The sequence below is a fragment of the Hirundo rustica genome, chromosome 4 (genome assembly GCF_015227805.2).
Source record: "Hirundo rustica isolate bHirRus1 chromosome 4, bHirRus1.pri.v3, whole genome shotgun sequence".
In the NCBI taxonomy this organism is placed as follows: Eukaryota; Metazoa; Chordata; class Aves; order Passeriformes; family Hirundinidae; genus Hirundo; species Hirundo rustica.
The window spans coordinates 42,970,501-42,992,153 of NC_053453.1; positions in this window are offsets into that span (position 1 = coordinate 42,970,501).

Consider the following 21,653-nt stretch of genomic DNA (forward strand, 5'->3'; position numbering starts at 1 on the left):
GGTAAAATGTCCATAGAACTGATGGACAGTTCAGGTTCAGACTACTGGCAATCATGCATCAGCTTAATTAGCACACAGATATTAATACTGACTGTATTATTACTGATATTCTGAACCTTATCAATGTCTGAGATGATGGAGTAAACTGCTCTCTATAAGGATGAGTATATCAAAATAGTAATTATTATACAAATAATTCTAGAGTTATCCTTTAAATGAGAAAGTTGTTGATAAAGTAAATTGTTCTATAGAAACATTTTACTTTTCTACTTCAGAGGAAAGAAAGAGCTAATACCAAGAAAGCATCTGTGGAATGGGTCTTCTGCTCTTTGGAGGATGTGATTCAAGCTATTTTTACTAAATCAATTAAAATTTATAGTTTGGACACAGTTTAAATACTGACAGCTGAAACTAACATCCTGAAAATCCCTGTTATTCTGGCACTAAGCCCTGGAGGAAATTCAACTCCTTAGAAGATGCAGATTTTTATCTGAAAATTTCTTAGGCTCGTGAAGTTTTGCTTCTCTAAGTTCCCAGAAATGCCCTGTTTTTTTAGTGTTCAAGAGACAGTGCAAATTTTACATCAAAACCTTACAGGTATCCTAATATGGACTGCTCCTTACCTTCTGAGCTCTGCTCCTGCTGAAAGCTAGCCACCATAAGGAAACATGGAAGAAACATTAAGCAAGAAACAAAGAAAGGGAAATTGAGACAGAAGAGCTCTCATATAGATGAGAAAATGATAACTTGTAATTCTGGTAGAAACCTAGTTTCAGTGACATTTAAATGTAAGGCAAGTCAAAGCAGGAATCAGAAACTGATCTTGTATATTCAAACACTGCGCTACAGAGTCCCACTTTTTGACTGAAAGCCTTCCGAGGCTGAAGGCACATTTTTAACCCCAGTATTCTACACTAACTAGCTCAGATGAAGACTTTGAACACTGTATCTATGTGCTTAACTTTCCCTGACTCCAGGATAAAGCCTCAGTGTGAGGTTTCAGAGACACACATCAGGAAGCAGGCACTTTGGTGCATCGTGGATAGGTTTCTTCAGGGATTGAGAACTTTTGGATCTAATTAAAAAAAGAAAAGCACAAATTAGAGACTGTGTGTTTAACTTAATAGACAGGATAGGAGGCACACGTCAAATAGCCACGTTTATGCAAGTGATCTGTTACCCATCTTGATCTGTTATTCAAACTGACTTGATTCTTTTTGTTGCCATTTTTAAAATAATTAGACAGAATAATAATAATAAAAAAATTGTGCCTATTCCTCTGATGATTTACTATCATTAGATTTTCAAGAAATGCATTACTGAACTATATTTTAAACACATTTTTGTACATTTAGCTCATGACAGAGGCTGACTTCATAAAATCTTAACAGTTGTATACACCTTCTTCTAATTTCTTTTTTTTTTTTTCCCTGTTCTTCCTCAAAAGTAGGCAAAATATTATATTAGGAAACTATATTTACAGTCTTTAAAACAAAGCATAATACTATAAATAATAACTGAAGAAACAATGCCTTTACACTTGCAATTAGTCACAAATTATTTACATAACTTACATATATATACACACACACACACACATATATATATATACAGCATTGATTGTTCAACCTGAATATGTATACTACATGATATGTAACTCATTGGATTCACTTTCCTGTCATCTTTTCCCAGTTTTTTAAGTAAAGTTTGGATGTGATTGCTATTCCTGCATACATGATTCAGAGGGCAGGAACTATGGATTTATATACTATATAAAGTAATTTGATTTGAACTCCATTTTTTGCCTAATCTTTCCTAACTTTCCACTTTCCATTAGATTTGTCACATAACATCAAGTATTTCAGACACTATCTGCAATAGCCTATTTCAAATGTCATCCTGATAAAGGAAAATCAAATCCTAGTGTATCCAAGGGCTTCTATTACTTGCCCTGAAAGATTCTAATCTAATATCCAAAACAAAAGCAAAGATATTTTTTACTTTTCATAACACCTTCTCCTAAAATGAAGTTGAGTCCATGATTTTCTGACTCAAAAACTGAGACACACAGTTTTATGCATGTAGCATTGAAAGTTGTTAATGAATTTTATTACTAGAAAACCCATAAATAATTTAACTAATTATGGACTTGGTCCATTTCAACTAACCCATTTCTTTCAATAGTTATTGGAATATTCTAGGCACATCTTGGACAGCACTGCATCAGACAGCTTGAAATTAAATCTCTGTAAAAATAATGCTGCTGAAATTCTAAGGGTGGAGAGTTGTTTGTATTATAAGGACTGGAATGATCCACATTTCCCCCAGGGTGAAAAATGATGCCTCTGTGTCCTTGAGCTAAAATATGTCTTTTCAATGGGTGCAATTTAAATGAAGTGCAATATTTCTAGAGATGGAAAAACTCTATAGGGAATGGAATAGATTCATTACAATGGCTGGCATTAGCAGGTTATGTCTCTGGTGAGTATCTACCCCAGAGAAAGTGTTCAGCACAACTGAATGAAAATACGGAGTAAAAAAAAGTTGTAGAAAGGCATTTCATTAAAAAAATACCTATGTAATAAACACAAGCTGTAAAAACAACAGGGTTAAAGAGAATAAAGAATTTACCTAACAAAAATTATTTTAAGCCTTCTAGCACCCCTTACTGAAGTTCTATTTTTAATACCTATTACATAAACTAAGCTGGAAAAAATAAATAACCTCTTTAAAAAAGAAGCTCTGACTGAGGGAAGGATATATAAACAGATTCTAAATAAACATGGAAGACAACCTCAGCTGATATAACCTGTCGCAGTGTCCCAATATGCACTGACCAGCGCAGCCACAGGCTAGCTCAGTCCTCCTCACTGCAGCAACGTGGTGAGGTCGGGGTGGCAGACAGGGCGAGCCACCTGCTCCCTGCGGGAACTTGGATCCCCACCTCCAGCGACGGGGCACGATGATGGAATACGCAACCGCGGCAACCAAATGAAGAGTCGACTGCTCTGAGCAGGGTTAAAGGTGGTTTATTAGAGGGAGAGGGAGCACGGAGCTCTGCACTCTCAGCCTGCTGCCCAGAGAGAGCACTGAGAGCGGCCGTGCAGCGATTTATAAACAAGGTAGGGATTAGGGGTGGCGACAACTGGTCAGCCAATAGGCATAAACAGGGGTGTAACTGGGGGTGTAACCTTAGAACTGGGGACCAACCACAAAAGGGCAGTAGGGGATTTCCCAGGCGCCAGCCTATCACTTGACGCCTTCCCTGGAGCTTTCTAGAAGCCAGGGAAGGGTCCTGGAGTGATAGACAGGGTGCCCAAGAGGAGAGAGTGAGGATTGACATACAGGTATGAGGGGGAAGGGATGATTGACAGATAACGAACAAAAGACCACTTTGTGGTAAACAAGTTGAAACCATTACAGAAACAGGGGGGTACATGGAACAAACCATTACAATAATTCAATATAAGCTCACATAAAACAAATAAAACAAACACACACCACCACATCAACCCAGGGTGGTTTTACTGATTCAGGAGATTATAATTAACTGCTATTTAAGTTCTAGTAGAGTAGTAGAGTTTATTCTACAGTATATGGTCTCAGTGATGCATTTTAGATGTCAAACCTGCTCTCTTGCTTGACAGGTTTCAAACAAGACTCGACTGAAGATCCTTCAAGGGTGATTTATTCTGTTTAGTACTAAGAGAGCTGAATGACCCCCATTCTAGTTTAAGTAATAACTTGTGATTTCATAAACTCATAAATTAAGAGAGATATAAAGGACCCCTATGAATCCTGCTGCTTGACCTCTTGTTTAGCATATGCCAGAGACCTATAACAGCTGAAATACAGTGATGCACAGTCTCCATTGCCCTCAATATAAATGTCTGAGATTCTTGTGTTGCTGAACACTGCAGATGCCACGAGTAAAAGCAGATAGTCTGAAGATACAAAACACAGTTACTTAGGATCTTTTTTCCTCTTTCACTGTAGTGCATCAGAATTGCATATGTTCTGCTGTAAGCCTGGCTCTCTTGGGCAAAAGAAAGGCATAATTCTTTTGTTTACCTCCCTAGGGTCTTTATTAACACACATACTTGGAAGACATTATGTTATTAGTTGATTAGTAATGCAGGAATAGTTTCCAATAGGAACTTGAATTTCACATATGCCAATGATGAGCTTTCATTATTTGCACTTTATGGTCTTGTGTTTTTAGACAGCTACTTGACAACAGTAATGCTTTCCTTTTGAGAAATACCACCAATTTGTTTAGAAAAAAATTTCCTGTAAGGAGATACTGTGCAGGGAATCAGCACAACAGTGCATTATGGAAATAGAAATCATCCCAGATTCCAGAAGCTGCAGTTGGGTTGTGCCTATACTGTTGCCTCCTTGACCACAACCTGATTGGGCAGCCAGCATGAAAAAATGCTCTATCAGCTGAGCTAGTCTTCATATTACATTTATAGCTGCCAAGGTGAAAGGAGTGACCAATGCAAGTACAGAGAGCACTGGCCTACACTGGCAGTTGCCAACTAGCTGTTGCCAGCTGCTGTTGCCAACTAGCTGTTGCCAGCTGCTGTTTCAGCTCTGGAGGACATATGTTGCTTGAATAAATTAGTGCAGTATTTTCTTAAAGAGGCCTGAACAGCTCAGACACAGTTTTAAGAGCAGAACATTTGAAAAGGCGAGCTTTCCTCCTTCTTGGTACTCATGACTATTTATGGTTCTTTAACCATAAATAAGATCTCAGCTGTTTATTTATAAATTATTTCTGCCTGAGAGAGTAAACAATTATGGAGTCAAACCACACAAGAAACCAGATCCTACTTCTGAAACATTTACATTCAGAAGCAATGAAAGGAATATATTGAAAAATATACTCTCAGACAAAAAATCACATGATTAAAACCCAGATTAAGGAACCCCCCACAGTGGGGTTCCTTATTCCTATTTCCAACAACCCCTTTATTCTGCAGGATCTTACTTTACATCAGACTGTCTTTTATTCTCTGGGTTTAATGGAATGGTTCCTAACTGATCCCTGTAGAGAAACTACTGCATCCATGGTACAGATTTTCATTCCTAGAGGAACATCCAATTACTCTGAGTAATTTTTGGTTATTCTATTTAATATCTTTTGTCATTCTATGAGTTATTAAATCTGATTTTTTCAATTATTTGCAAAGATTTATTTCAGTATGGTAATTTAGTTTTCAGCCTATTAATCCTTTTCAAGGAAAATGCGGAATTTATCTATTCTTAAAACATATAGTAGTATAAAAAAAGCATTTTGAGGCAAGTACAAACATATACTATGTGAATGAAATTTCCCTTTAAATGATGTGCCGTTCTACTGAGGTGACTGTAGTGGTTCTTCATTTTCCTATTGCAGACCAACCACCTTCACTTTAGTGAGGATTCTGTTGGAGGCTAGGCCAGTGTTAAGTGTAGGACTATCTATTTTGAGGACTATCCATTTTGAGGACACAACAGATATCTAATCTTACATCTTTTTCAAGTGAAAATATAATCATAAATTTTCTTCATGCTTAAGATTAACTATTAGCAATACCTTCACTTCCATGGATAAAATAACTTGATATGGATTGTTTTAAAAGTGCTGTAAGATTCATAGCTTTAGAAACCAGTCTTATTTTGCTTTTTTACAATTAGGCATTTACAATTGTATAACTAATATGCATTAGGTATTTAGCAATTTTCCCTGGGGTATACAAAACTGCATTTACGAATAACCCTTTACATTCAGCCTACGGGAGAAAGAGAGATGATGCATTTCTTAGACGCATTACTTAAATGTGTTAACTGTTCCTCCTATCTGTCTTGTATTATTTTAAATTTGTCTTTCCGTGCTCTATTGATCACTTAACATCTGATATTTGATCATGTCTTTGAGGTCTCTAGGACATAGCTCAATAATTCAGAATTTTGAAAAGTGATTGTGAGTTTGGATTTCACAGTTTTCACGTGTTCCAATTCCAGCAAGGGATCCAGATTATCAGAATGCATCCTCCAAAAATGATCCTTCCTGAGATACCTCAAATCCTGAAATTCCCAAAACAACCACTACTGTCCAGAAATATTTGATAAATTACATTTCTGCATCATTTTTAAAACACAAACCAGAGAGAGAAGAAACTGTTAGTTAATTGAAATCATAGCCAAGAGTAATTTAAACTCATTATTATTAAATTTGATCACCCAAAACTTTATCAAGATATTCCAATCATTTTAACAATACCCCTCTTCCTTTTTTAGCCTTTGTTTCTGTAGTTTCATGTACTTGAATCATTTAACAAAAAATACCCCGTGTCTTTGTCCTAAATGGGACTATCCAAATTATAAATCTACCTCTCTATTTGCAGGTACTAATAAGACAGATGTCAGTTCTTCATCAAAACTGTACTGTATACATTGTGGACACACACAAAATGGTAATTAAAGCCTGTTCTCACTGCCTTCATGTTTATGTTTTTTGCACATAAAATTATTAATGTTGTCTGCTCCATAGTCATCATGTATGTTTGCTGAAGCTATATGATAAAGCTGATAAGCACTATCAAATTCCACATGAAGATGTTAATTATTTTCTTCTACAGGATTTATTCTTAAATTCATAAAAATCTGTGCTTACTACTAGCTGTTGTCCATCTACTCAAATTTTAAACCTGTGACTTGTAAAATTATTTTTCATGAGACAGGCAAAAAACTACATCAGGCAAAATTACCAGTTTTTAAGGTATATTTCTGTGTTTTCTTTATTATACAAATAAAAATTTCCATACAAATACCGACTCTTGGAATTGTTATGCAGAATGTAACTAGCAATATAGCATTTCTCTAAGCTGGTACTGCACTATTTCATCATAGCCGCATTTTGTGCATGAAGCCTAGGAATAGGATAAAAGAACTCAGAAAAGAAATGCCTTTTGAATCCCAGAGCTTCTGTTTCCACAGAAAACCATACACAGAATGCTGAAAGGGACGTTAAGATATTGCTTAGTCATTCTTTCTTTCCTCTCTCAAGCAATTATATCTGGAGCTAGCTTCAAAGATGTTTAATATAATAATTTCAAATGAGTAATGTAAATTTCTCCTGCTGCAATTTAAGCACTTAATTTTCTTCTATTGATCATGAACATAAGAAAGAAATTCTTCCTTTCCTCTTTGAGGTGGTTTTTATGTACTGGAATGCCGTTAACATGTTTCTCTTCTGTCTTTGTTTGCTGGCTCTTAAGAACCCAAGTAGTCCAGTCTTTTCTAGAAAATCGTGATTTTTAAAGCCTCAACCATTCTTGACTATATTTTTCCTTTTTCTAACTGTTCCACATTATGCTTGAAGTACAAAGGTTACAGAACAGAGATTACAAATTATATACTACATATGACAGTGAAAATATGTTGTTTGAATCCCTTAAGTATAATTCCTTTTTTTACTACAGAATGAAATCGGTCATTCACAGGTAACATGTAAATTTAAAGAACAAGCCTATTTTGACAGACTATTAGCATCATCCCCAAACTACTTTTGCTCTTAACTGACACCTAAATGCAGACCGCCTGTCTACATTATCACCTAAATGGAGACCACCTGTCTACTAAGTATAGCTTGGTCTCCATGTGTCTGTATGTAAAGTTGCTCCCAATTCTATATCTGAACAATAAAAGTAGTTCTTATTAATTAAATATCAGCCAGTACACCTCCCAGACTAATGCCTATGTAAGGTTGATTCATTGCAAGTATTATTCTGTCTTGAACCATTAATACTATTTCTGGATGTGATCATCCAGCTAATTAGGGACCAACAGCACTAAACAATTTCACTTAGACTATTCTTACAATTAGAAGACTTGTTAGGTGTCAGCTGGGGCTTTTTTGTTTGTTGTCTGTTTGTTTGTTTGTTTGTTTGTTTGTTGTTTTGTTTTTGGTTTTGGTATGTGAATATCTTTGTAAGAATTTAGATATAGTTCTGCTATTCTTTGTCCTCTGGCCACTGAAGATGTCATGCAACAAATTGGGCCAAACCAGTGCAGGGCCTTATTTTGCTTATATTTTTCTAGGAGTTTACAAACAGTTTGACAATTTTTCAGTATTTTTCCATACTCAGCTTACAGTCTTTTTCTCCTCCCTTTCCCCACTTTTTAAAGGGAGGGAAACACTTCAAGCTTACAGCCTCTAAAAAATGTTGCTCACCCCTTTGGTCCTCAAAAAAATATAATTTTTTGTCTCCAAGCTTGCTTTGTACATAATTCTGAGATTAATTTTATCTAGGTTCTCATCTTTAAAGCATTTTGCAGCCCTTTTTATTTTCTTGTGTTCTGGGAAACAGAATTCTGGTGGGAATTTTATGTTTTTGATTTGTCCTTAACTGCATCAGTCAGACACATAAAACTATTAGACCTCCTCAGCATTATCTACTCCCCATCACCTCCTTACCCAGTTTTTTCTTTCGTTTGTATTATTCTTTTATATTTGTCCTCACTGTTTGAGACATGAAAAATTTGTGATTCAGGTTTCATTTAAAATTGATCTCATATTAACCTCCTATCTTCTCCTTGTATTTCAATATCACTTGTCTAGAAGAAAATTTTATTAAGATTTTATGAAGCTTTATTGGACCTAATTAAGGTCTGTTTTGAAAATCAAGTATTCTGACTCAGAGACTAAAAAAATCTCTAGAAATTCTGTGATCTTAACTGCCAGCCAAAGATAGCCAACAGATTTCTGAATGGAACCTGAATGTAGGTTCATCCACAGTAAGAAATGTCTTTTACAAGCTTTCTTGATTTTTTCTTTTGATCAAAGTGTTCAGCAATTGAGACAATGAAAAAAAAACTCACTGCATATCTTAATTTCAAGAGAGATTTTTTTTTTTTTTTGTCATTTGTGTGATATGTTTTTATTAATTTCATGGAGTGAATAAAACAAAAATCTGTATGTTTAATATGCTGTCTGAAGCTCAAGAATGCCTTGATAATCCTCAGAAGACATTGCAATTTGAGTACCTAATTCTGAGGGTACTGTAAAATTTTAAAAAATTAGAGAAGCATGTATTATTGAATTCAGTATGTTAACGTATATCCACTTTTCTTCAGTTTCAACTTAGGAATTTTCATTTGGATTTAATTTTCTCTTCTCATTCTATATTGATCATTTCAAGTATTGCAGTCAATTAATTGTATGATAAAGCTGATATTACCGTCTAGTTTCTAATCTCAACAGCAAATAAGTAACCAAGCATGGTATTAAAGACTGCATTACAGGGGAATAGCCCTTTAAAACAAACAACAGTAGTATCAAGCACTAAAATGATGATAACATCCCATCAGGAACAGTGTGCACAGTGCTGATAACTGTCCTACAGGAAGGAAGTTACGTCAGAAAAAACGATGTGTAATAAAACACAATGCAACACCCTAATCAGAAGCCTGATTTGACTTTCCAAGAGATGGAACTAGGTTTTCAGAAATAATTATTCAGAATAATTATTCAGTTATATAAATGTTGTGAATGGCTTATACGTGATTGTTTATTCATTCATTTTAGTAAGAACAGAAGTACTTGTCATATTAGTGGAGTGTAAGGTGGGAGTGAGGTCCCTGATGATCCTATTAGCAAGATTCAGAATTTGCTATATGAGCCAGATTGAAGAAAAGCTAGAGAACTGTCTAAAAAGATGACTAACAAAGAGCATGCTGCAGCTTAGTAGGGATAATTACTGTAAAGTATATATGCTAATATAAAATATTTTTGTTCACAAGTAAGTTTTAATGCGTGATGTTGGTAAACTCTTCTTGTGAGGTTTCAATTCAATATTGCCAGCCGCAGGCACTCAAGTTATTTTAGCACCACACCTTGTGCCCACCCCACCCAAAAGATGAGATTTGGAACAAAGCACATGTCAGAGTTAGTGAGTTTATTTGGTTTTGTTCCTCACTGGGAATGCTTATCTTGCAATTAATATTCAGTCTGGAAGGCTAGAAACTTTTTTGATTATAAATGAAAGCTGTGGTTTCTTAGGTAATAATCTGTTTTCAGCAGCTCAAATTTCAAACAATAAAATAAATTAAGCCAAGCCCAACAAATAAAACTCCACCTATTATGCAATTGATAAGAAAAAAACCCTCATATAAATTTTTTTCCAACTCAACTAATGTTTCCATATGGGCAAAAAATAGTTAAAACATTTGGATCTTGCAGATTTCACCAAATACATGCAGCAAAGATGGTGCTTGCCTTTTCTCTGAAAGGACAAGGCATGGCACAAAAAGAAAGCCACATAATTCTTTGAAAATTCACACAGAAAATAGGTATCTATGTAAGGATTTTGGTATCAGTTTTACCTCCTTGGAAAGAATTTTTCAGTGTCCTGTGCACTTCTGACAACCCAGGAGAATTTCATTACATGCAGAACAGCAAAGAAAGGGGAATAATAGTATTTAGGACAACCCTGCTCTGTCTGTTGACTCTCAAGAATCCCGTTCTGAAGCTCTTAACTCTGTTGTAAATTATATATAAATTGGCTATTCAGCCTGAAATTATAACTTAATTTATTAAGTGGGCTGATTTTGGCTGGGGTAGAGTTAATTTTCTTTGCAGTAGCTTGTATGGTGCTTGTTTTGGATTTGTGATCGAAACAGCGTTCATGTCACAGGGATGTTCTAGTTGCTGCTGAATAGTGCTCACACAGCATCAAGGTGATGCCTTTTCTGCTCCTCACACCATCCCACCAGCAAGGAGGCTGGGGGTGCACAAGAAGCTGAATGAGGACACAGCTGGGGTAGCTGACCCCAGCTGACCAAAACAATATTCCATACCATACAATGTTGTGCTCAAAAACAAAAGCTGGGGGAAATATCGGGGGGATATAGCGTCAATAGTGTTTGCCTGCCCAAGTAGTGGTCATATGTGATGGAACCCAGAGATGGGTGAACACCTGCGTGACCATGGGAAGCAGTAATAAATTCCTTTGTTTTGCTTCTGTGCAGAGCTTTTGTTTTCCAGAAGGCGCTTTTATCTCAAACAAGAAACTTTTCAAACTTTTCCCCTTCCAATTCTTTCACCCATTCCACTTGTGTGGAATGAGTGACAGTCTTGACTGCCTGCTGGGGATTAATCCTTAAAAAGAATGGAGGCATTCAGCTATCTATGCAGAAATACTCAGGGCTATCCTAGAGACTGTAGGATATTTGGGCAGTCCAGTGGGGAATATGACCTGTAGCGAAGACAGGGAGAATAACCCCATATCTGGGTTTAGATATCCCCACTTAGGTATCTAAAACATCACTGAAAGAGTATATTTAAAGCAGTAGAGTCACTTCCTGTGATTTTTGAATCAGGTACATTTTAATTAAACAAGTATTTTTAGAAGAATAAAAATCTTAGAATGTAATATGAATGTAGCTGAAAAACAACCCCATTGCCTATACCATCTGCACTGCACCTACATAAATACCAACATCACAAACAGTAACATTGGTTTTGTTGTATTTTGGTACACCCACTTGCTGTTAGCAGACTCTAAGGCAAAGATAATTCATAGGCAGAAAAATCCTTTAAACAGGATTATACAGTTTACTTGACTTTTGGTCCATATTCACTGAGATAGTAACATGAATAGGGTTAAACTAGACAATGCCCTGAATGACCTGATCTAATTGCTATGGGACCATATCACTTTCAGAAACCCCTTCCAGCCTTGAGTTCTGTGATTGTAATATTAAAGATTCATTCAGAACAATACTAAATTCTTTTGTCCTACTGGCTAATAATCTTGTGTTCAACATAAAAGCAAATAAAGAATTAAGTCAATGAGCCACTTAAACATGAGTGTGTGCCCACATACAGGCACATTCAGGTCATTATATATCTGTTCTACTATATTTTTGAAAGCTCTTCTCTCTTGCTTGTATAATCCGACATACTAAATTGATTCTAAGACTGTCTTAGCCTGCTGTCCAGATCTCTGGCTACATGAGCCATTTCTTGGGCTCTGAGCTTTTGACATTGTTGCAGCAGAAACAGCATAATGTAGAAATATTTGCCTTGGCTAAAGAAGGGGCAGCAGAAGAAAATGTCCCAGTGCCTAATTGTGTGTGCAGAGGTCCGTGGGTTGAAGCGTACTCTAGCTCCAGAGCAGACATAGCTGTCCCTTCCCTGTTAGCCTGCACAGCTCGACATCTCCCTAAATATTGAGCAAACAACCACTGCTGCAGTGGAATTTAATCAGCCTGCTTTTGTTTCAGGCCTCACCTATTTTCTAGAGCAAAGTTGTAAGTGAAAAGAACCCTTTAGTGAGTTGTGGCATGCATTAGTTTTAATTTACTTTACCTGTAGGGGCATATATGTTAACATCTAATAGCTTGATGATTCACCTTTGCTGCTGAGGACAAAAATTTCGTGCTCAACAGAATTGAAAACAGCTTGCTCTTTAAAACTTTTTGTGCCCTAAAAGAGCTGTGCTCTTACAGAAGTTCTGACATTGTAAGAAATGATCATGACTGTGATCAAAAAAACCATCAGGAATCTAGAATCATCTAACATAGATGATGTATTAAAGATAAGCAAGGGAAAAAAACTCTAACTGTTACAGCACTTTTTATGCCACTTATTGCCATTGTTGTAATAGGAAGTAGTCTGCAAGAAATAGGAACAAAAGGAGTTAACAGAATTTTCAATTTTTTGTTCTGATGAAAGATCAAACTGGTCCATTCTTGAGTGCAGGACCTGAATGGTTAATTTAGAAGAAAGTTGTAGCAAGACAGATGTAGCTTGATCAAATGAATGCTCCAGAGATGATGACAGCTGATCTGAACTATTTTTTCAGTAAAGGATTCTGTAAGCTATCTTGATTCTAACACACTGAAGTTCATACAAGATGATCAGTCAACATTTTCTGTTCCTAAATTGCAAGCCTACCAGGGGGAAACTAGATATAGCTGCTATTTGTTGGGCTTTTCTTTCAGGTGGAGGAAAAGGGGAGGGAAACAGTATCTTGGTGCCACTCGATGGCAATTTTAAAGGAATCTAGATACAGTGGAATCTGAAAGGTAAGCCTCTACAAAATTACAAATTTATGCTGAAGCTTATAGTTAAGCATGCATTATGTTGAGATATTCTCTTCATTAATTTATGATTTTAGAGATTAATTTCTTGAAAACATTACTTTTTGTTTCATTCCAAATAAGAAATCACTTTTACTGTTTGTTGTTTATTACCTTCAACACAGTTTTGAGTAAATATGATGGTCTTCATCTTACAAGATTACCACAAAAATAAAAGACAATTATGTAGAATACTTCAATCTACCCTGTCTCTTTTCAAACAGTGTGTATGTTACTCACAAAGTACATTTAGCTCTCTTGGATTAAAAAAAAAATCTTACAATTTTATCTTGAACATCAAAATTCATTCTTCAAATATGTAATACTCTCATTGTCCAAAGTTTAGTTATACAATTACAATGCTATTGTGTTAACAACATAGATCTATGTAATTGATTAAATGTGTCTTCATGCAACAAACTTTGGGTTTTTGTAAATTAATAGGAAGTTTGGCTTAGCTAATATAACTTTTGGGATTCCACCAAAGAATTCCACGCAAACTGAATTCATATGTACAACAGGCAAGAGTGCAAGAGAAACAAATCACTCTTCATAACATAAATATCAAGAGCTTGTTATAGTAAACAGATACTTAAAACAAAAAAATAAAGCATATTAGGCCCAAGGAACTGCGTGTCACATGCCATGTTTTTTTTAAGACCAGGCATCAAATAATAGCAGTAAACTGGCTTTGTCTTTATTTCTAGCCACAGCATGCCAAAACAGTCCCAAGTATCTTCTGAACTGAGCAAATGTTCAGTAACTGTCCAGGTTTTTCTCTGCCAGTGATCTTTCTGGCGTATTCTTTATTATTCTCCCTGACTTCTGCATACTGCTCAAGCATCACAAAGAGATAGTAAACAACATTCACCTCCATTTTCACCAAATGAGCTTAGCCATGAACAAAGGAGGACATGGATTTCATATCTTTTGTTCTATTGCAAAGAAAAATATCATTACTTTGGTTCTTTCTTTTTTTATCTGTAGATGTGTAGTTTCATAAGTTCTTTGAAGAAAGTTGTACTTAGCTTAAAATTGTGAAGTAAGAAGGATATTCGGACTTCTAAAATTACACAGAGGTATGTAAACATATATATTTGTGTGTATGAAGCTGCATGCAGATATCTTGTTTTCAAGAAATTTAACATATTTAAGAAGAGAATTTCTGACATCTTTTGTATGGCAATAGTGGAAAGGTATGTAATTGGCATTTTTAGCACAGGCATATAAAAAAGTTTATTCTTTCTTTTAAACAAATCTCGGAACTCTTTCATGAAGTTCACTGTTATAAACTGTCAGAATAACTGAGAGTAATGGTATGAAACTAAGAAAAAGTAAATTGAGGCTGAGCATCACAACAAATGAATGGTGAGGAAATAACTAGAAGTCCCAGTTGGAGAGGATAAAGCACTTTCATTTGAGTGATTTAGAGCTTGGAAATTCATTTCTGTGAAAAATCCAGCTCTTGGAAAAGAATGACCCAGATGAGTACTGGTTTCTTAGAGTCCTTTCTAAGCTGATTGTGTGGTTCACATGGTAGACCATCATTCTATCTATTTACTTCTTACTGCTTCTTTATGATAATGTAGTTGGTATCATATAATGTTACAGATTCATCTCTGCAGCATTTTTATAGAACCACTCAGGCAGACAGTTTTAAATAGAGCCATAATCCTAGCTGAAGAGAAAAGTGATGTGAGCATTGTTCAAAGGGTGAAAGGAATCTGTTAATAATTTATGCAAGTTTTTATATTCTCTTGATATCATATAACAGAGAATATTTATACTGAACTATATCACTGTAATAAATGAGAATATTATTTCAATTAAAGCTGCATTAAACATTTCTCTACTTTTCATTTTAAAATGGTAATATTACATATGGAAAATGATTATTAAAATAATCTGTAATCAAATTTAGTATCCCAAATATCTGCACACAAATAGAAAGCATTCAGAATTTTATTTTTGTTATTAAGACATTTCAAACTCACACTGGGGATCCAACACTTTGAAATTGCTCAGAGCTTTTAAGATTCTACTTTGGTAATGTTTTGGAGTATAACAAATACTTTGTCTGAAGATTTCATAAATAATCTTCTTTTTGTCAGTAAAATGGTACACAGACCAAAAGACTCACTGAAAATTCAGGATGAAACAATTCCTTTTCCAGAGTAGCTGGGATGCTACTACAGAAAGCTGGTGTTTAAGAGACAGGACTCTGCATTGCAGGTTCATCTCAGGAACTTCACTTTCCTCAGTTAGATCTCAAGACTCTACACGATGACTTGCAATTCCTAAAGAAGACCTCCATGTTTCCCTCTCTCCTTGTGTACTTGAATGTCTAGCCAATGGAAACTGCCAGGTAAATCCATGTAACTGAGAAATGAGCATGGTATCATAGAGCTGCCTTTCTAAATTGTAAACAGTTTCAACAAACAAACACAAAATAAAGACCTTCAAAAGGAATATTAAAAACATGTGACCTGGCTTGTTAGATGTGCTGTAATATTCAAACGTTGGTTTCTTCGCCAAGAAATTTTCAGATTGATAATTACAAACATAATTGATGCTATCATTTTTCTCATATTCTTTTAGCATTTGCTGTAAAATTTTATTTTGTAAAATCAGTCTGTATTACATTACTTTCCAAAAAGTATTATCCAACAGCAGGGTAGAATTTTATCTTCAGAAGCTGAATCATCAAATTTTAAGCAACAGACCAAGCTTATAGGTCCAGACTGGTGTATCTAGAACTTTGGGAAGTTACAAAAACAGAGAAGTTCTTTTCTAAAACTATTCTCTTCACAGGACAAAAGCAAGGATGAAAAAACCATCACAAAATCACAAAATGTTCAGAGTTGGGAGGATCATCAAATCCAGCTCTTAAGTGAATAGCCTATACAGGGCCAAACCCACAACCTTGGCATCATTAGCACCAGGCTCTAACCAACTGAGTTACTCTCAGTTACAACTGTGACTGAAAGCTTTTGGACTCACTGACTATCAGAAATACCAAATGTTCTCTCAGTTAAAATAGAGTTGATAAGTCATTTCTTCAAGTACCATAACAGATGTTGGTATGTTGGAGTGAAATAACATACATTCTCATTTGCATACTTCTGTGGAATTTAAAAATTCAGAATGAATAGATTTTTCTCATGATTTCTAGGTGCTCTCTGATATGTTTTTCTACAATCTTTCGTGCTATGGCTTGATAACAGTACTTAAAACTGATGAAGAAATTGCTTTAACGGCTAAGACTTATTTACCTTAATTTTAAAGCCCTTGACTCATCTTTCTCAGAACATCTCCTGAATTAGAGGATTACTAATGATTTAGTTACAGTTTTTAATCTCTGGCTGATCTCTTTCATATTACTTTAATTTCTCAGAGATTATTCTCCAATTATTTTAGCTGTACTGAATAATCCTTATGATATGGATATTGGTACATGTACAGCAATTTTCTGGGATCAGACTACATCTGGATTTAGCAAAGCATGAAAATACCTGAAACATACATACCTATATTAATTTCTAAATTCAGTGGAAAAATAGTAGCAATAACTGCAATTTGGACTGATGACACAGATTAGTTTTTTCACTAAAAAACTGTCCATTAACACAGTTCTTTCATAAGATATCTGTTGGAGAAATCTGAACAAATGAAAATGGATTAGTAATAAAATGTAAAAGTAGAACTCAAACTATCTCTTTATTAATTTTATTTTGATACTGTAATATTTGAGTAAACAATGTTAAAAAGCTAACCATTTTTCTAACCTCATTCATCATTTGATGAATGGAAATTAAAATGAATGGTTTGTCCCTTTGAAATATTCATTAGATAAATAATGCAATACTGAACAGGACACAAAGAATTAGAATCAGTGGAGCGTAACTATATTTGTAACACTTTACTAATGTAGTTCCTAAACATTCTTATTTAGAAGAAAATTTGTATTAGCCACATTTTCAATGCTTTAGAACATTAATTAGCCTCCAATACCTCAATGAAATATATTTCCTATTTTGTTGAGTCTTTGGCATTGAATTGTGAGAACATCAAGACAAGAATAAACTACGAATTTCAGACTTACCACAATTTCTGAATTTTTAAAATAGGTTTATTCCAGCAGAAAAATATCTTAGTACCACGCAAATGCTTTCACATGACATTCTCTGAAATGCCCTCAAACTGATCAGGTAAAGAATAGTGACATTTTTCTCAGAACACTTATGCCTCATTCCAAAGTGGATAAAGCATTGACAGAGACAGTGAGACCAGCGGGAAGCAAAGACAAACCCAGCAGGTATCCCTTCAGGTAACTTAGCATAAGCTTTCACGTTCGTCCTTCAGACTGCACTGGTTGCTCTGTACTTTCCAGAACTTCACTTATGCTTTCTGAAAGCTGCAAAGTAAGAGGAGATCAGATGTCTTTTTAGGACATGAGCTTGGATTCTAGGCCTTTCTTGACCTGTTACTGTTGTTTTTTTTGAGATAAGCACAATATGAGGGTCTAATTACACAGTACGTGGTTTACTAATAAAGCACCTGTGTTAGCTCCAGAGGCAGCTGTTGCTTTGAGATTAATTTTTTTTTCCCCTCAGTTTCCATGATGCTGCCAGTCAAAAGGTTTCCTACCTGTATGACTGTTCTTTTCTGTAGAAAAAAACCACAAATTTAACTACATCACATAAATAGAAAAAAAATCCCAAAGAACTGAGCGGGACAAGATTGAAGACTTGAAAGGATTCACCCCCAGCTTCCTTCCTTCTTTCTTCCCCTCACTGTGTCTTTGTCCCTTTTGCAGTTAATCTTTTAATTACTTCTGATATTTGTTGCATCTCCTTTTTGAAGGCTTCTCTTAAGTTAGAGGATCCTTCCTTGCTACGTCTCTTAGGTTTTTATTGCCTGCACTGCAGAAATTTTTCCTAGCTGAGCATATTTACTTGTTCTCAGGGCATTTTTTCCCTGTCTTCAGGAGACTCTGCTGTGCCCACCCACAGCAGGAGCACACAGCCTGGCAGCCCTTCTTCCTACCATCCAGCCACACCTTCTTAAACAAAGCATACAGGAAATGATGAACACACGATGGACCAAGAACAAACAGATTTAAAATTTCTACCATCTTTCACATAGTTCACACCCTCCTTTTACTTTAATTGCTGGGTCTGGACTTGTGCCAATCTGGGCAGATTTTAAAGAATGTGAAATAAATACCATGAAATTGAAGGGTTTCTTATTTCGTATCCACATAAGGATTTAGATAACAGATTTAGTAAAATTATTGTATGACTGGTTGGATTACTAGGATACAATTAATAAAGTTTCAGCCACTGCAGTTTATCTCTTATTGCTTCCAAGTCTACACCAAGGAAAGTAGATCAACATTTACCCCTTAAAAAAAAAAAAATATATATATATATATATATATATATTTTTTTTTTTTGTCTGCTGAATTTATCACTTCATTTCAACTGAAAAGTAAATAAAATTATATTCAAGAGCACTTGATTGCCCTCCAAAATTTTTGAAGTTAGTTTGTAAGGCTGGTTGTTCTGCTTCAGACTTTGCTTTGGAGGCTTTTAAGATCATATTTCAAAAGCTAAGAATATTTAAATAAAAAATGGGCACTTTCCCAAATGCAAGAGACACCTACTTGCTTCCAATTAGAATAGATTTTTGGCACCTGCTAACATTTGTTACACTTGTTACCTACAGCTGATACCATATTGTTCAGCTGACATTTTCAGGTCAATCATATTGCCCCCCAGAAAAAAAAAAAAAAAAAAAAAAAAAAAAAAAAAAAAAAAAAAAAAAAAAAAAAAAAAAAAAAAGAAGAGGTGATTTTCTACAAGAAGCCCCAAAAGTAATATGTGATTAAAACTGTTTGGAACATTTTCTGCATTTTCTGGAAGAAAAATTTGTTGAAACAAGATTTTATCAGAGCTGTAAAAACTTACAGTCTATCTGTTCCACTCAGGTTCTTAATAATTATAGGTTTGAAACTCATCCAGAATGCAAAGAATTGATGCTTGGTGTCAGTATTTCTTCATATAAAGCAGATTCCAAACAACCAACACGTTTATACAGGTCAGAAACATAAATAAGCGAAGAACATTTTTTTTACCATTATAATATGAAATCAGAAAAAAAAAAAAAAAATAAACCTTGAAGGCTGTTTGCAAACTAAATCATTAGTTACAGCAGGGCATTTTTGTATGGATGGGCTAATTTTTCTTTGCTTCAGATCAGTAAGGGAAATTACACAAGGAAATAAATTATAGTTTTAATTATTTTTTATTACATCAATACTTGGATTTCAATTATATCTAAACTTTTTTTTTTATGTTTTCACAGGAAAAAAACTGCAACATTTTGTCTGCTTTAGTTTCAGTTTGTGTGCCCTGGGACCTTCTAATAATATTCAGTTAATGTCTGAAATTAAATGGATAAATTCATGTGATATAAAGTTGAAAGACTTCTTTCTTATTTTCAGTTTAGTTTAAGCACACTATCAGGCATTTTTTAATTATGCTGGAAGAAGGAGCTTGTTCCAAAACTAGTGCCCTTATGGAAAACTATGTTCTTATGGCTTGAGCTGCACAAAGTGGAATAATTTTACTTGGGAGGGGAGATTCTGGAGATTAAGTATTGTTTCTGTTATATTCCAATCCTTTCACTGTGAACAAATAATTCAATTTCTTTCTGCAGTTTGGCACATCTAAAGCATTTAAAACTGTATTCAACTTTCTCATCTTGTCTAGTTGTCTTGGAAACTATCACAGAAGGAACTGGAGCTGATTTTTTATTCTGTTTTGCTTTTCAAAATTCTCTAGTTTAGCTATCAGGTGAATTACTGAGCACTACTAAAATATTAAAATAAAATTCTTACCAGCAGGCAAAAACTGAGGGACTTTTGCATGTTGGAAATGAAAAAACCCTCGAGTCCAAAGGAAGAAATAAAGACTCAAAAGAAAACTTGGACACATTAAGTTTAAAAAGTGATAACCCATTTTGTCAATGGGTTTGCGTTTGTATGTCTGATTTTCTTATTTTAAAGCTGGTTTAATTAGTAATGTCAAGTAGCTAAATAAATGAAATTCTCATATACGCAACTAGGGAAGTTCCAGAATCAAATCTTCAATAAAAAGTACACTTCTGACAAGTTTGATCAGACTGGTATTTTTGTTTCACATTCGTGTTTTCTAATTTAAAAAGCAGAAATGTTTGATTTATTAGAAAAAGATAATATATTGTTTATGTCCATGTTTTATTTTTATGATTACCAAGTGGGATAACAGAAATTGTAAAATGATGTACAATTTGACATTTTGCTATCCATTCTAGTGTCTCCTTCTTTACTGTCACCACCAAGTCTGGCAAGTCTATTAAAAATTTGTTTATGTCCATTTAAGTGTCAGATTTCTGAACACAAAAAAGAAAATAAGGGTAGGTGGTGAAGCTGAATGGCATCAATAAAAATGTTTTCAAACATTTTGGAAGAAGTGACTGATGTGTATTATGACTACTCTCTGAAGAGACGGGAATAAATAGTTCTTGAGCACTGTCAATATTGCTGTGTGTAGAGGACTTCAAACTCTTATCACAGTGACACAACCTACTTTAAGTGGTCACAGGTTCTCTCCTTTTTATAAGTTTCAATATTGAAGTAATTCTGGATCTTTAAAATTTCAGTGCGAGTTTGGGACCCACTGTGTTCAGTGTATCTCCTCAGTGATACACGTCATCTTTGCAATTTGTAATGAAATCTAACAGGTAACAACTAGTAGATTTACCAATGCATATATATGTGGTCTGAAAGATGACTGAAATAATGAATTTATGAATGAAAAGCACGTTTTTGTAAATATGATTATGTTTCACGCATATACGTTCATGAAAATGAATGCAATATCTAGTACATGAACATGTTCCATATCTGGCTGTCCCTTTATACAAAGGATAATATTACTGATTCTAGTATTTCCCAGATTCATGAAAAATATTAAAGCAATGATGATCTGAACATATTTGCATTTCCCCTTCTCAGATGAGGAAGCATGCTTGCCTAGAATTCATAGATATTCTTTTGGAAAGGGCATTTGATCAAACCCCTGAAGAATCCCCTTCCTGATATCTGGGGTATGAATAAGCCAGTTCATGACACAGAAGAGCAGAGCATGGAAGTAATAGCTGTAAGAACAGGTCCTTCAGAGGACTTAAGGTGGATCAAAGAACAAATAGGAAATCAAAACCAGCAGTCTCATATTCTGAGAGAAAACATCCAGATACACAGAAAGAGTGCGCTAGCACCAAACTATTCCAGTGGCCATGGAGGTTACTCTGTACCATCTCAAGTAATTGCCAGGGGTGGGAGTGAGGGGCTCTCCCTTCAGAGGAGAAGGGCATTCCGTCTGGAGGGGAGAAAACATGGTGGGGAAGCCGGTCACATTTTTATGGACTTTCCATATATATAATTTCTTTGTCTTATGCCTCTTGTTATTAATATAGTA